The 12,779-nt window shown below is 34.6% G+C and overlaps 1 pseudogene; it reads right to left on the reverse strand.

Moving 5' to 3' along the window:
* Window positions 1-6,812: 6,812 nt before the first annotated feature.
* The window catches only part of LOC121030074 (heterogeneous nuclear ribonucleoprotein A1-like), a 59,791-nt pseudogene continuing 53,824 nt past the window's right edge, over window positions 6,813-12,779 (reverse strand).

Here is a 12,779-nt window from a genome sequence, read left to right on the forward strand (position 1 = left end):
CTTCCAAAATGCTATCAGATTATATTTATTATTCTGAGCTCTTGTATTTAATATATTTTCTCAAATGTCTATGATTTGAAGTAAAGTGTCTGTGTGCAACTATTTATTTTCTACCATAGAACTTTGATGACTGAAATGTTTTGTTTGGAATCCCAAATTGTATCATAATGTGGCAGACCTATGTAATGCTGGAAATACATGATAAATAAGATATAATTTGTTTTTAACGAATTATAACATAAATGTAAAATAAAAGCATCCAACAATTGTTATGGAAACACAAAGAAGTACCTCAAACTATCACGCTGAAGGTAGAGGTGGGGCAGGTTTCTGGGAAAGATTCATTGAGAAGGTAAAATGCAGGAGAGATGTTTTGACGTATGAGTCTAAGTTTACCTGGCAGACACAAAGAGCCACTCTGCAGACAACATTATGACTGAAATAACAGATAGCAACTTATTTATGAATTGTTATTAGAATAAGTCATAAAAATTATCCAAAACTTAGAAATAGGCAAAAGAGAATACTAGTGGTTTTAAGTGCATTCTGGACTTGACTTTCTATTGTCTGGGCTATTTTACAACTGAAGGAGAAGATCTTAATGTATAGATTTTCGTACTATAGATTTAAAAATAATTTATTTTCACTAAAACAAAATACTTTGCAGGTTATATTTTGTGGCTTTGTTAGACATTAACCAGTTTTTAATCTAATTCAGCAATCTAGTAAATTGCCTTATATGTATCTACTTTTTCAAATGCTCCCTGAGGTAATTTTAACATCTTGCTAATTCCCACCTCAATTAATGAGTTGAATATGATAATTTTCATGAGTTCATTTAGTTTGAAGAGTAATCATGATATATCTTTTATTAAAAATACACTTTAACAATTAAGACTATTTTGTTCTCACAAATCATCAACACAATGCAACTTTTTTTAAAAAACTGCTTTGTAAGCATTAGGTTTATAAACTCTGAGAACAGGGTTTATATATAATACCTGTCTGGACAGAGATGACATTGGCAGTTTTATCTATTTATTGAGCAAATATTAAGAGAGCTAAGGACAGACCAAAAATTTTACAGCTAGTTATAGTATTGTGATCTAAATAATACCCCACTCTTTCACTGAAATCTGTTGAAAGTTAGCCTATCATTCAAGACTTTTTTCAAATGCTGTAAATATTTCTCAGTGTGTTAAAATGAAAAGTTAAGGCCAGAGAAGGTATGAGCCAAACATGTATGAGTTTATGTATCTGTTCCATCAAAGAAAGCCCATGAAGGGGCGCCTGGGTGGCTCAGTCGGTTAAGCATCCGACTGCAGCTCTGGTCCGCGGCCGACTTCCGCTCGGGTCATGATCTCGCGGTCCGCAAGTTCGAGCCCCGCGTCGGGCTCTGGGCTGATGGCTCAGAGCCTGGAGCCTGCTTCTGATTCTGTGTCTCCCTCTCTCTCCGCCCCTTCCCCGTTCATGCTCTGTCTCTCTCTGTCTCAAAAATAAATAAACTTAAAAAAAAAAAAAAAAAGAAAGCCCATATGACTTTGGGCAAATCATTTTCGATCAAGTTAGATTAAGAATTAGGTTGGAAATCTTATTTAGCACAATAGATATTCAAATTCTAACTTTTATGATTACTTCCACTTTTGGAAGGCTGATTAGGAGACAAAAGCCATATTTGTATATCTTTGATTCTGTCATTGTCATGTTTTTTTTTTCTTCCATTCACTTATATTTCCACATTATATCTCATGGCATGAATTTATCATATCTTTGTTAAATGATATAATAATTATGATGGTGTAGAGTGGAAGCAAAGTAGCAAAAAATAAAAACCTCAGTGAACAAATCCAATATGATATTGGGCTACCTAACAGCAAATTCAGAAGTAAGAAAGTTCCATGATTGGTTAATTCAGCAGCTCACGTAACATGATGCTTAGGGATATGTTTCATTAATATATAAAATAAATGAATTATGTAAATGCCTGACAGTTTTTTAATAGGATGACTATTATAGCTGATCAAAAATTGAAATGTCTAATAGTGTAAATATCATTCAGTTATTCATTTTACAAGGTACAAGTATGGACATAAATATAACACCTGTGTAACTAGTTGTAAGTTAACACTTTTCTGACAAAAGAACAATTACACTAAATTACTCATAAAGACTATTTCAGTTTCTAAATTATCTGATATGGTTCATAGTTGGTTTAATGTAAGTTTACAAAACTTGTTTTTTTTTCTTTTCAAAAGAACTTAAATGGAAAAAATATTTATAAGTCATCTCATCACTGTAAATGACCAAAAATATTGCAAATATTGAATAAATTTTAGACTATCCCATAAGAGAAGAAATCTCTCAAAAAGTCGTGGTATTTTGTGTGTGCCAGCTATTGATGAGGCATTATTTTGGTATAGGGAGAAATTTGTGCTTCATTGAAACCTATGCATTTCTATACTCAACACACACTTTCAAGTTAGGTGATTCTATCCCTTTGCATAGATTTTCTTTTTTCTTTTCTTTTCTTTTCTTTTCTTTTCTTTTCTTTTCTTTCCTTTCCTTTCCTTTTCTTTTTTTTACAAGCTCTTTTGCATCTTTATTAGCAGTAGGTAACTGAAAAAGATGTACCTGTCCACTCACCCTATGGGAACCAGTTTTGTCTCCATTTCCATGTTTGTTCAAATATTACTGAACTATAAATGTATCTGTTCTTCAGATTCTCTTTTGAAGCAGTTACAACTTCTGTCTATTTCCTTCTATTGATGAGTATAATCAAAAATCTTTAGCTTATGTTCATTTTTATATTTGTATAAGAGTCATGATTTTAACTTTTATGGAAAATTATCTTTTTTTTTTTTTTAATTTTTTTTTCAACGTTTATTTATTTTTGGGACAGAGAGAGACAGAGCATGAACAGGGGAGGGGCAGAGAGAGAGGGAGACACAGAATCAGAAACAGGCTCCAGGCTCTGAGCCATCAGCCCAGAGCCTGACGCGGGGCTCGAATTCACGGACCGCGAGATCGTGACCTGGCTGAAGTCGGACGCTCAACCGACTGCGCCACCCAGGCGCCCCTGGAAAATTATCTTTTAATAAACTAAGTATATAAGACTGAGAAACAATGTACTCTTGACTCATTAACATGTTTATTAGAAAATAAAAGTGGGGGGACAATTTTATACTGGGTAGTCAAACAGACCACCTCTATGTGATGACATTAGAGAAGGAAACTAAGAATCAATCACCTTTTTAATAATTTTAATTTGATCTGGAGATCATTCTGCCTGATATTTGGAAAGTGTGTTGCGGTACAGCAACATTGTAAGAAAGAGATCAATTAGAAGAGTTTTTTAAACGTCTCAGTGGGAAATGATTGCAGCATGGATTGGTGTACAGGAGATAGAGGAAAGTAAACTGTTTAATGAATGTTGCAAGGGCAGCAATATTGGTGGTTTAGGTATTATGGCTGAGGCAAAGTGACATAGGTATTTGGAATGACAAAAAGGTTTTGACTGAGCAAGTAATAGAGAGTGGTGCAATTTACCAAAATGTGGTATCTGCAGTGTGAATAGAGTTTTTACCAAGGGAATTAGTATCACTGCATAGATGTTTTTTATAGTCAGCCAAATATTTATTTTAATTTTACCTGTAGGATTGATGATTTTACCTATTGCTTAGGTGAATTATCAAATTCCAGGCCATTTCAATGTGTTTATTGTATGATTTTTATATAATAGAAGTTTATAAAATGTTCATGACACCAACTACACAAAAGTAGCATGTTTACTGTTTGACCTGTATCAAGAACCCAGTAAATAAATTCTCAGATAAAACATTTCTTTGGCAAACTCAGGTGCTAAAATTCAAATTTAGAAGTAAATCAATATTCAGATGAGTTATGATAGGAAATAATATAGCTAACAAGGCCAGTGAAAGTAGTAAAATGTTGAAGAAATTCCCTTGAGAATTGTGAAATAATCCTTATATTTTGAATGAGTGATATTGAAAGAAATAAAGCACAGAATACGTGGAAAATAGGAGAAGAGAAAAGGGAATGCTATTTTGAACATGAACAGATTGCTCCTACAGGCATTTATGCAGAAAGCCTTTTCTAACAGCTCTCAAATACACACCCACACTTTACAGTTCAGTGAACTCAATTCGAACAATAAATCTATACCATGACCTGATGCTGAAAATAATGGAAACCAAAAAAAAAAAAAAAAAAAAAATTTTCAAAACTTCTTTAAATTCAGATTAATAAATATTTGTGTTTCAAATAAGTCTTCATAAAATAAAAGTGTTAGCACATAAATGAGATTATTTATTAATGATAAACTGAATGTAAGAAACATCTAAGATGCTTAGGAGAGTCTTTGCTGTAGAGATTTTCCCCTTCATAAAATCAAATATTTTAGAGTCAGTTCCCAGCATAGGATTTATTGGGTTTATTGGTTTTCATTAAATTAAATCCTAAAAGACTGAAATTAAATATCTTTCAAAATTACTCAAACCTATAGCGGTATACCTGGTATCTGGTGGACAAAGGATTCCTCAGGTCAGAATTTACTGTTCATTGGAGAGATCAGAAAAGCATGAAGCAGGATGTAACAAGGGGAATGCAATGGGAAAGGTAGCTACATTTTCTTCACTAGCATAGTTACCATACTTTTCAGTTATAAAATAAAAAAAAATATATATATGCATGAATGCATGTATGTATATTAAATAGGAGGTAAAAGATAGAATACTAGATGTTTTTTGTTTGTTTTTCTTTCTCTTTTTCTTCTTTTTTTTTTTTTTTTTTTTTTTTTTTTCCTGAAACAACATAGGAGGGGTGCCTGGCTGGCTCACTCAGAAGAGCATGCAAAACTTGATCCCCGGGCCATGGGTTTAGGCCCTGTGTTGGGTGTAGAGATTCCCAAAAATATATATAAACTTTGAAATAATACAGGAAAGTTGAGGACTTAATATTGTTTTACCAACTCTTGCATCATGACCCCTACAACAATGTTCTAACGCATCACATTCCTATTACTCAAACTCCAAATCAATACGAGGTACATTCCTGCAGTGCTAAAGCTAAAATTTAATAAAGTCCCTTGGTTTATATTTCTTAAATAATGACAGATTAGGAAGTCTTCTTTGAAATAGAAGAAATCAAATAATTCTGAAAAGATTAATTGAAAAATTCATAAAAGTTTCCCACTAGGACGGTAGTTTGTGAGAGAGAAAAAAAGAAATACAAAAAAAAAAAAAAAAGTTCTTGTGTTCATATATTTACTTTGAAAAATTACACCTGCTGTTAGCTTCTTTGTAATAAAAGAAAAACCTAATAGAAAAAGAAAGTTTATAAGCTATCAAGAAAATATTAACCCACTTCACATTAACAGAAAAAAATCTTTAGGTGATATAATTTTATCAGTGCAAAGATTTTTGAAAGTAAAAGATGTTCTTCGATTTTCATTTTGTATTACACTGTGAAGGCAAAAATGTTCTTATTCTATTTCCTTTGTTTCCGAATAATCATATTATTTGAAATGTTTATATTTACAGATAAATTTCTTGCATTTGACAATGGACACTTTCATATAATGGTTCAAATTGATTTATCCTAAGATACTTTTTAACATACCAGTTAATTATAAGCAATACTGAAACAGGCATAGTAAACATTAGTATACACAGTATATATTAGTATAGTGGTTGTCTACATTAGGAAAGTTTGTTAGCTTATATTTAGAGGAAAAATTCCTATGATATTATACAAAAATATTTTATGTGCACAAAATATAATATATAATTCAGTTTCATTTTTAAATTCTGCCATATTTCTACTTGTATCTATAGTGGTAAAATGTTATACAATTTGTTTAATGTGTATTTGTCCATCGAGTCTTTAAAAATTTACTATGAATTAAAAAATAAATACTTTTAACATGCACATTTCTTAAATTATGAAGCTAGGAATATCTCAGTTTCTCTACCTCACTACCATCATCTCAGCTAGGCTATAGCAATGGCCTCCAACCAAATCTCTGTCTCTATTTTTCATCTCACTACAGTCAATTTTGTATATAGCTTAGATTATCTTTTAAAAGAATTCTATCTCCATCACATTCAAAATACAATAAACTATTATGTTCCTGCCATGTAAAATCCCACCAATCATCTGGTCCCTTTATATCTCTCTGATCTTTTGTCCCTTTATCCTGTGCCTGACTCTAGCTCATGAACCCTGACAACATTGGCCGTCTTGTTGTTTATCACTAGATTATTCCAGATTTGGTCCTGCATCAGTACTTTAGCACCTCCTGTATGGTATGCCCTAAATAGCCCTCTCACATATCTTCATATCATTCTATGGCTTAATCTTTGCTCAAATTTACCCCTGAGAGAATTATATTTTTACCATCTTTTCTAAAATTTTCACTGTTTAATCACTTTCTATTATCCTACCCTGATTTTTAAATTTGTATTTACTATTTATTTATTTATTTATTTATTTATTTATTTATTTATTTAAAAAGGCACATTTATTCAGAGTCATGATCAGACTATTACATTTAGCAATCAACAGCATGGGAGCAAAAAAATCTACATTAAAACCCTTTGCTGGAATGCTTTACACTTTCCATTGAACAGAAACTAAACCTGTTATACAATTAGTCACAAATTCAGCCCTCGAGTTTTTTGTCCATACACATGAGTTTTGTCTAAAACATGTCTTCTTTGTAGCAGTTAAGCCCTGCCACCACCGTGCTTGGCTGAGTTGACAAATGTGTTATAACCTGTGGCTTCTCTGTCACTTCTCTGGCTCTCCTCTCCTCCTAAGCTTTGTTTCCTGCCAGTAATTAAATTCTTCTGTCACTGCCATAGCTACTGCTGCTGCTGGAACTGCCATAACCACCTTGGTTTTGTGGTTTGGCAAAGTGTTGGCCTCCACCACCATAGGAGCCAGAGCTTCTGCCTCCAAAATTTCCTCCTTTAATGGGTCCAAAATTTGAAGATTGATTGTTGTAATTGCGAAAATCATTACAGCTTCACCACTTCCAAAGTTGCTTCCATCATTACCAAATCTGTTATAGCCATCCCCACTGCCACCATTATTCACCACCACCTTGACTGCCACCAAAGCCACCTCGCCTACTGATGTTTCCTCCACAACCAAGGTTGTCACTCCCACAAAAACACCTCCAAAGCCACCACCAAAGTTTCCAGAACCACTTTGACCTCCTTGGCTGGATGAAGCACCAGCCATCTCTTGCTTAGATAGAACTTCCCTTACTTCACAGTTGTGGCCATTCACAGTATGGTGTTTTTGAATGATAGTCTTGTCTACAAATTCATGGTCATCAAGTGTTACAAAAGTAAAGCCTGTCTTTTGCCACTGCCTTGGTCAGTCTTGATTTCAATCCCTTGGGTTTTCCCATACTGTTCAAAATAGTCTCTCAGATGATGTTCTTCAGTGTCTTCTTTAATGCCACCTTCAAATTTTTTTTTCATAGTTAAGTGGGCACCAGGTCTTTGAGAATCTTCTCTGGAGACAGCCCTCTTTGGTTCTACAACTCTTCCATCCATCTTGTGTGGCCCTGCATTCATGGCTGCATCCACCTCATCCACAGTGGCATAGGTGACAAACCCAAAGCCTCTGGAGCACTTGGCGTTTGGAACTCTCATTACCACACTGTCCGTAAGCATTCCCCATTGCTCAAAATCGCTCCTCAGACTCTCTTCGGTTGCTTCAAAGCTCAAACCTCTGATGAAAAACTTCTACAGCTGTTCAGCATCTTTAGGAGTCTCTGACTTAGACATGACGGCAGTTGGGGCAGGGGAGAGACTTTAACGATGCTTACTCAGCAGCATCCAGGGGCAGAAACGTTAGTTTTTTGTTTTTTTTTTTTTTATAATGTCTATTATTGGTGTGTGTGTGTGTGAGAGAGAGAGAGAGCGAAAGAGAGAGAGACAGAGAGAGAGAAAGTGAGCAAAAGAGGGGCAGACAGAGAGGGAGACACAGAATCCAAAGCAGGTTCCAGGTTCGGAGCTATCAGCACAGAGCCCAATACAGGGCTCAACCTCACGAGCCCAACCATGAGATCATGACCTGAGCCAAAGTTGGATGCTTAGCTGACTGAGCCACCCAGGCTCCCCCTGCCCTAATTTTTATACCCACCATCACAATTATTATGAAGGTGAATTAATAAATAATGTCAAATAAGTGACACGGAAAAGAGTTTAAAGTTGGGAATAGAAACAGTACCATAAGTCTCAGAGCAATTAAAATAAAAAATATATATATTAGTGATTGACCTTAGAACTTTAGAGACAAATGATGGCAAAGGCAACATTGTCATTTTTTCTTCAGGAAAGGCAAAATGCAGTAAGACAACCAATGAAAAGGAAATGAGAAATGGAGATAATATATGTGTTTATCATTGCTATTGTTTGGTTGATTTTATTGGATAAATATCTTTGGATGATGTTATAAATTGAAGAAATAGTAAGTAGAAAAACTAGTTGACTACATGGGAGATAGAAGAGATTTTGATGAAATAGATATCTGAGGAAATTAGGGACAAAAGAAATCTGTGCAGGCATGAAAACAATGGCTTGGAGAAGGAGGTACTCTTAATCCAAAGGCTACAGAAAAGCATAAAGGTTATGAAAGATACAGAGGGATGAATTATATCCAATTAGACTTCATGCTAAAGTACTGGAAGTTATCTGGGACCCAAATGATATGGAGGTCAGGTCAAAATGTCTTACTTATCATCTTGGTGTTGTGATTATTTTTCCTTTTAGAAGTTAGCTTCCAGTCTATAGAAAAGAGGAGGAAGATCAGGAGATTGCATAGTTCGAATTTTATAAGGCAAAGAGGTCTGTAAAAAACAGGAAGAGGAAGTCAAGCACCCTGCTATAGGAGAAGAAATGAGGCCAGAAATGAGTCTGATATATTCTCTAAGTTTTCATGGAACAGAATTCCATATTTTTTCAGGAAATAGAAAATAGAGAGGTAAACATTTAGGTATTAAATCTGCAAGCATCATCATCAACAACACCATTATTATTCTAATAACCTTTATGTTTTAGATTTACAGTAAAATTTCAAAATAGTACAGAGAATTACCATCTACCTCACATCCACTTTCAGCAGTTATTAACATCTTATATTACTATGGTACATACTTGTAGAGGATACATAATATCAAAGTGACCTATCACTGTTGATGTTACACTTGATTAACTGCCTGACAGTGTGTTTTCAGGTTTCTCCACCGTAATGTTACTCTTTTCCTTCTCTTTCCATACTTTACTTTTTGGAAGGAAGTCACTTATGTGCAGCCCCTTCTTGAATGGGACAGTATCATCAATTGCCTTAAATGTGGAGAATAAATTATTTGGAATTATTCTGCATAGTAGATTTATCTCTTCTCTCTCACTTATTACTCAACCATTTGTTTATATCATTATGAATTCATGGATACTTATATTCTACACTAGTTTATAATCCAATACAATCTTTTTTTCCCCTTAAATAGTTCTGACTTTCCCATTGAGCTCTCTTTCTGTTGGATCCTGTATACTTTTGACTTTTTCCTAAATTATAGTCCCTTTTTTTGGTTGTTATTGTTTGTTTTAGTACTTTCCTACTTTCTGGAACTATAAGATATCCAGGCCCAAATTGTCTATTTCCCTGGTCTTATAATCATTGATTTATCTAGAAATTTCTTGTTCTCATATTGAAGAATGTTATCAGAAGCTAATATACGGGCACTAACTATGCTTGTACTACTGGAGTATCTTTGTTTCCAGATGCTTTTATCTGACAGAGCAAGGAAATATATTTGTGTTTTATAATCAGTGGTTATATAAGTAATTATAAATATTTCTATATGTAACCATTTTTATCTATATTTAGCCAAATACCATTCATTCTGTTGTTTCCAATTTTAATCCATAACCTCTTGGTTCATTCTAGCCTCCTCTTGTTGCTTATCTGTAAACTTCCACCCCAACAGTTAGAAACCTATCTGCAACAATCAGACATCCATTTACTTAAATTGTTAGAAGCCAATATTAATTTATAGTGGTTTTAAAGTTGCTGACCCATATCCCCATGAGAAGCTACTTTGTCATCTAAAGTACAGTGTTTATGCCCACTCTTTTTGCCTATAGTCTGTTAGACAACAGTAATTCCCCAAGACTTAGATCATCACCTTTTTGTCTTCTCCCACCAGTGAAGCTTTTTCACACTTGTTTAAAACATCAAAATTCTTTTTATATAGTTTCCTGTGGATCGTGGGACTCCCTGATCTCCTATTGATGTTTTAAAATTCACATACATTAAGGTTCACTTTGTGTTCTGTATGATTCTAAGGGTTTGGGAAAATGTATAATGTCATATGTTCACCATTTTCCATATAAAAATACACTCCATATGAAAAAAATACATTTTGCCTTTTAATAACTATCCTTATGTCACACAGAATAGTTTCACTGCCCTAGTAAAAATTTTTTTGTGCTTCATTTATTTAATCTCACTTCTAAAAACCATGGACAACCATTGATGCATTTTCTGTCTCAATACTTTTACCTTTTCCAAAATGTGTAAATGATATTATAAAAATATAGCCTATACAGACTTATTTCACTTAATGATATGCACTTAAGAATCATCCAAGTTTTTGTAAAGATTTATAGTTTATTTCTGTTTATCTCTGAATAGCATTCACTATATGAATGTACCTCAGTTGTTTTATCCATTCACTGGAAGTCCCTGTTATCTTTATTTATTTATTTTTATTTTATTTTTATTTTTTTATTTTTGAGACAGAGAGAGACAGAGCATGAGCAGGGGAGGGACAAAGAGAGAGGGAGACACAGAATCTGAAGCAAGCTCCAGGCTCTGAGCTGTCAGCACAGAGCCTGACGTGGGGCTCGAACTCACGGACTAGGAGATCATGACCTGAGCCGAAGTCGGATGCTTAACCTACTGAGCCACGCAGGCACCCCAGTCCCTGTTATCTTTAAAGTTTTATTTCCATGTACTTTTTTTTTCTAAATGTCCACTGATTCTACCAATCCTTCCTACCTAGCAGTCTTTACACCCATTACACACAGATACACATACATACACATAAACACACACTTATGTATAGTGGAAATTTAGCAATTTCATCAAAGTAGTCTCAGCCTCTATTATTCTCAACCTCAACTAATATAATAATACTTTACTGCACTCTCAGAGCCAGTCTGACTTTCCTTGAAATCAGTGTTTAAGTCTGTGCTCTGTCAAAACTTCAAGTCAAATACAAATGTCCCCTGTTTACCTTACTTCAAGGGATTTCTATTGTGCTCAGTATAAAGATAAAACCACATATCAAGCCTCTGCAAAGCCCCATGTAATTTGGACCTACTATAACATATTCAGTATTTTGAATATAGTAGATAACAGTAAAATATATAACACACATAATATATTTTCAATGTTTCTAATGAAGTTACCTTTGATAATTCAAAAACAGATGCTTTAAAGTTTGTTTGTTTGTTTTTTTTTTTTTTTTTGAGAGAGAGAGAGTGCACACATGAGTGAGAGTGCAAGTGGGGGAGGGGCAGAGAGAGAAGGACAGATGGACAGACAGAGAATCTCAAGCAGTCTCTGCAGCACTATCAGCACAGAGCTGGAGGCGGGGCTCCATCTCAGGAACTATGAAATCATGACCTGAGACCAAGTCAAGAGTTAGAAGTTTAACCAACTAAGCCATCCAGGTGCCCCAAACTGGATACTTTAAATCACACCTCATTCCTGTTGTAAGTTCCTAATTGTCTTAATTCCCTAATCTCTTCAGAGACTGGTGGTGTATGGAAGGTATTTGAGGATGTTATGGGTTTGTTTTTTTTTGTTTTGATTTTTGTTTGCTTGTTTTGCTGTTGTTATTATTTTTTATCACATATACACAAGAATGCATGACTCTGTAATGTTAATTTGATTTTTATATTATATCTGTATCTGGAGCAAGTCTTGTGTTCCAGGTAATTCCATTACCGAAATGAGACTATGGCTTTTCTTTAAATTCCACCAAAAGCAAACCGATGAATAAAGACTGTGTAGCAGACTATGGTAGCACACTCTACTGAAAGTTAGGGACACAGAGACATTAACATTTAATAAACAGGAACAACAACAAAGGACAAAGAATTTTCATGTAGACCATGGTTTCTCTAAGCTTCTCCTCTCTCCTCCTATTTCTCTGCCATTCTCTGACTCTTAGGGTTTCCTTTTTTTCCTTTTATTAGAGACACTTCCTTTGCCTCCTCCCTGATATTTAATTATCTATAATTGAGAGCAATTTATCTCTGCATACTCTATTTAGTTCTTTGTATAACTGAAGTAGTGAAAGACTCATTAAAATATGGCTGTCATCTACTCCAGGAATCCCCTTTGCTTAGAATTAAGGAAGTAGGAAAAGTTGCATTGTTCCATCTTCAACTCTTAGAAGCCAACATTAAGTAAAACCATCAGTTCAGAGAGTTAGTTCCAGCCAGCATGAATTGATCAATTAAGATCAAAATGGCCATAAATGGTTTGGTTCTAAATTATGTTTTTACCCCTATATCAATATTAGATAGCTGCACAATACATTTAAAAAAAATCCTGGGGCGCCTGGGTGGCGCAGTCGGTTAAGCGTCCGACTTCAGCCAGGTCACGATCTCGCGGTCCGTGAGTTCGAGCCCCGCGTCAGGCTCTGGGCTGATGGCTCAGAGCCTGGAGCCTGT

The sequence above is a fragment of the Herpailurus yagouaroundi genome, unplaced genomic scaffold, assembly GCF_014898765.1.
Source record: "Herpailurus yagouaroundi ecotype Mexico unplaced genomic scaffold, PumYag 139, whole genome shotgun sequence".
NCBI classification, from domain to species: Eukaryota; Metazoa; Chordata; class Mammalia; order Carnivora; family Felidae; genus Herpailurus; species Herpailurus yagouaroundi.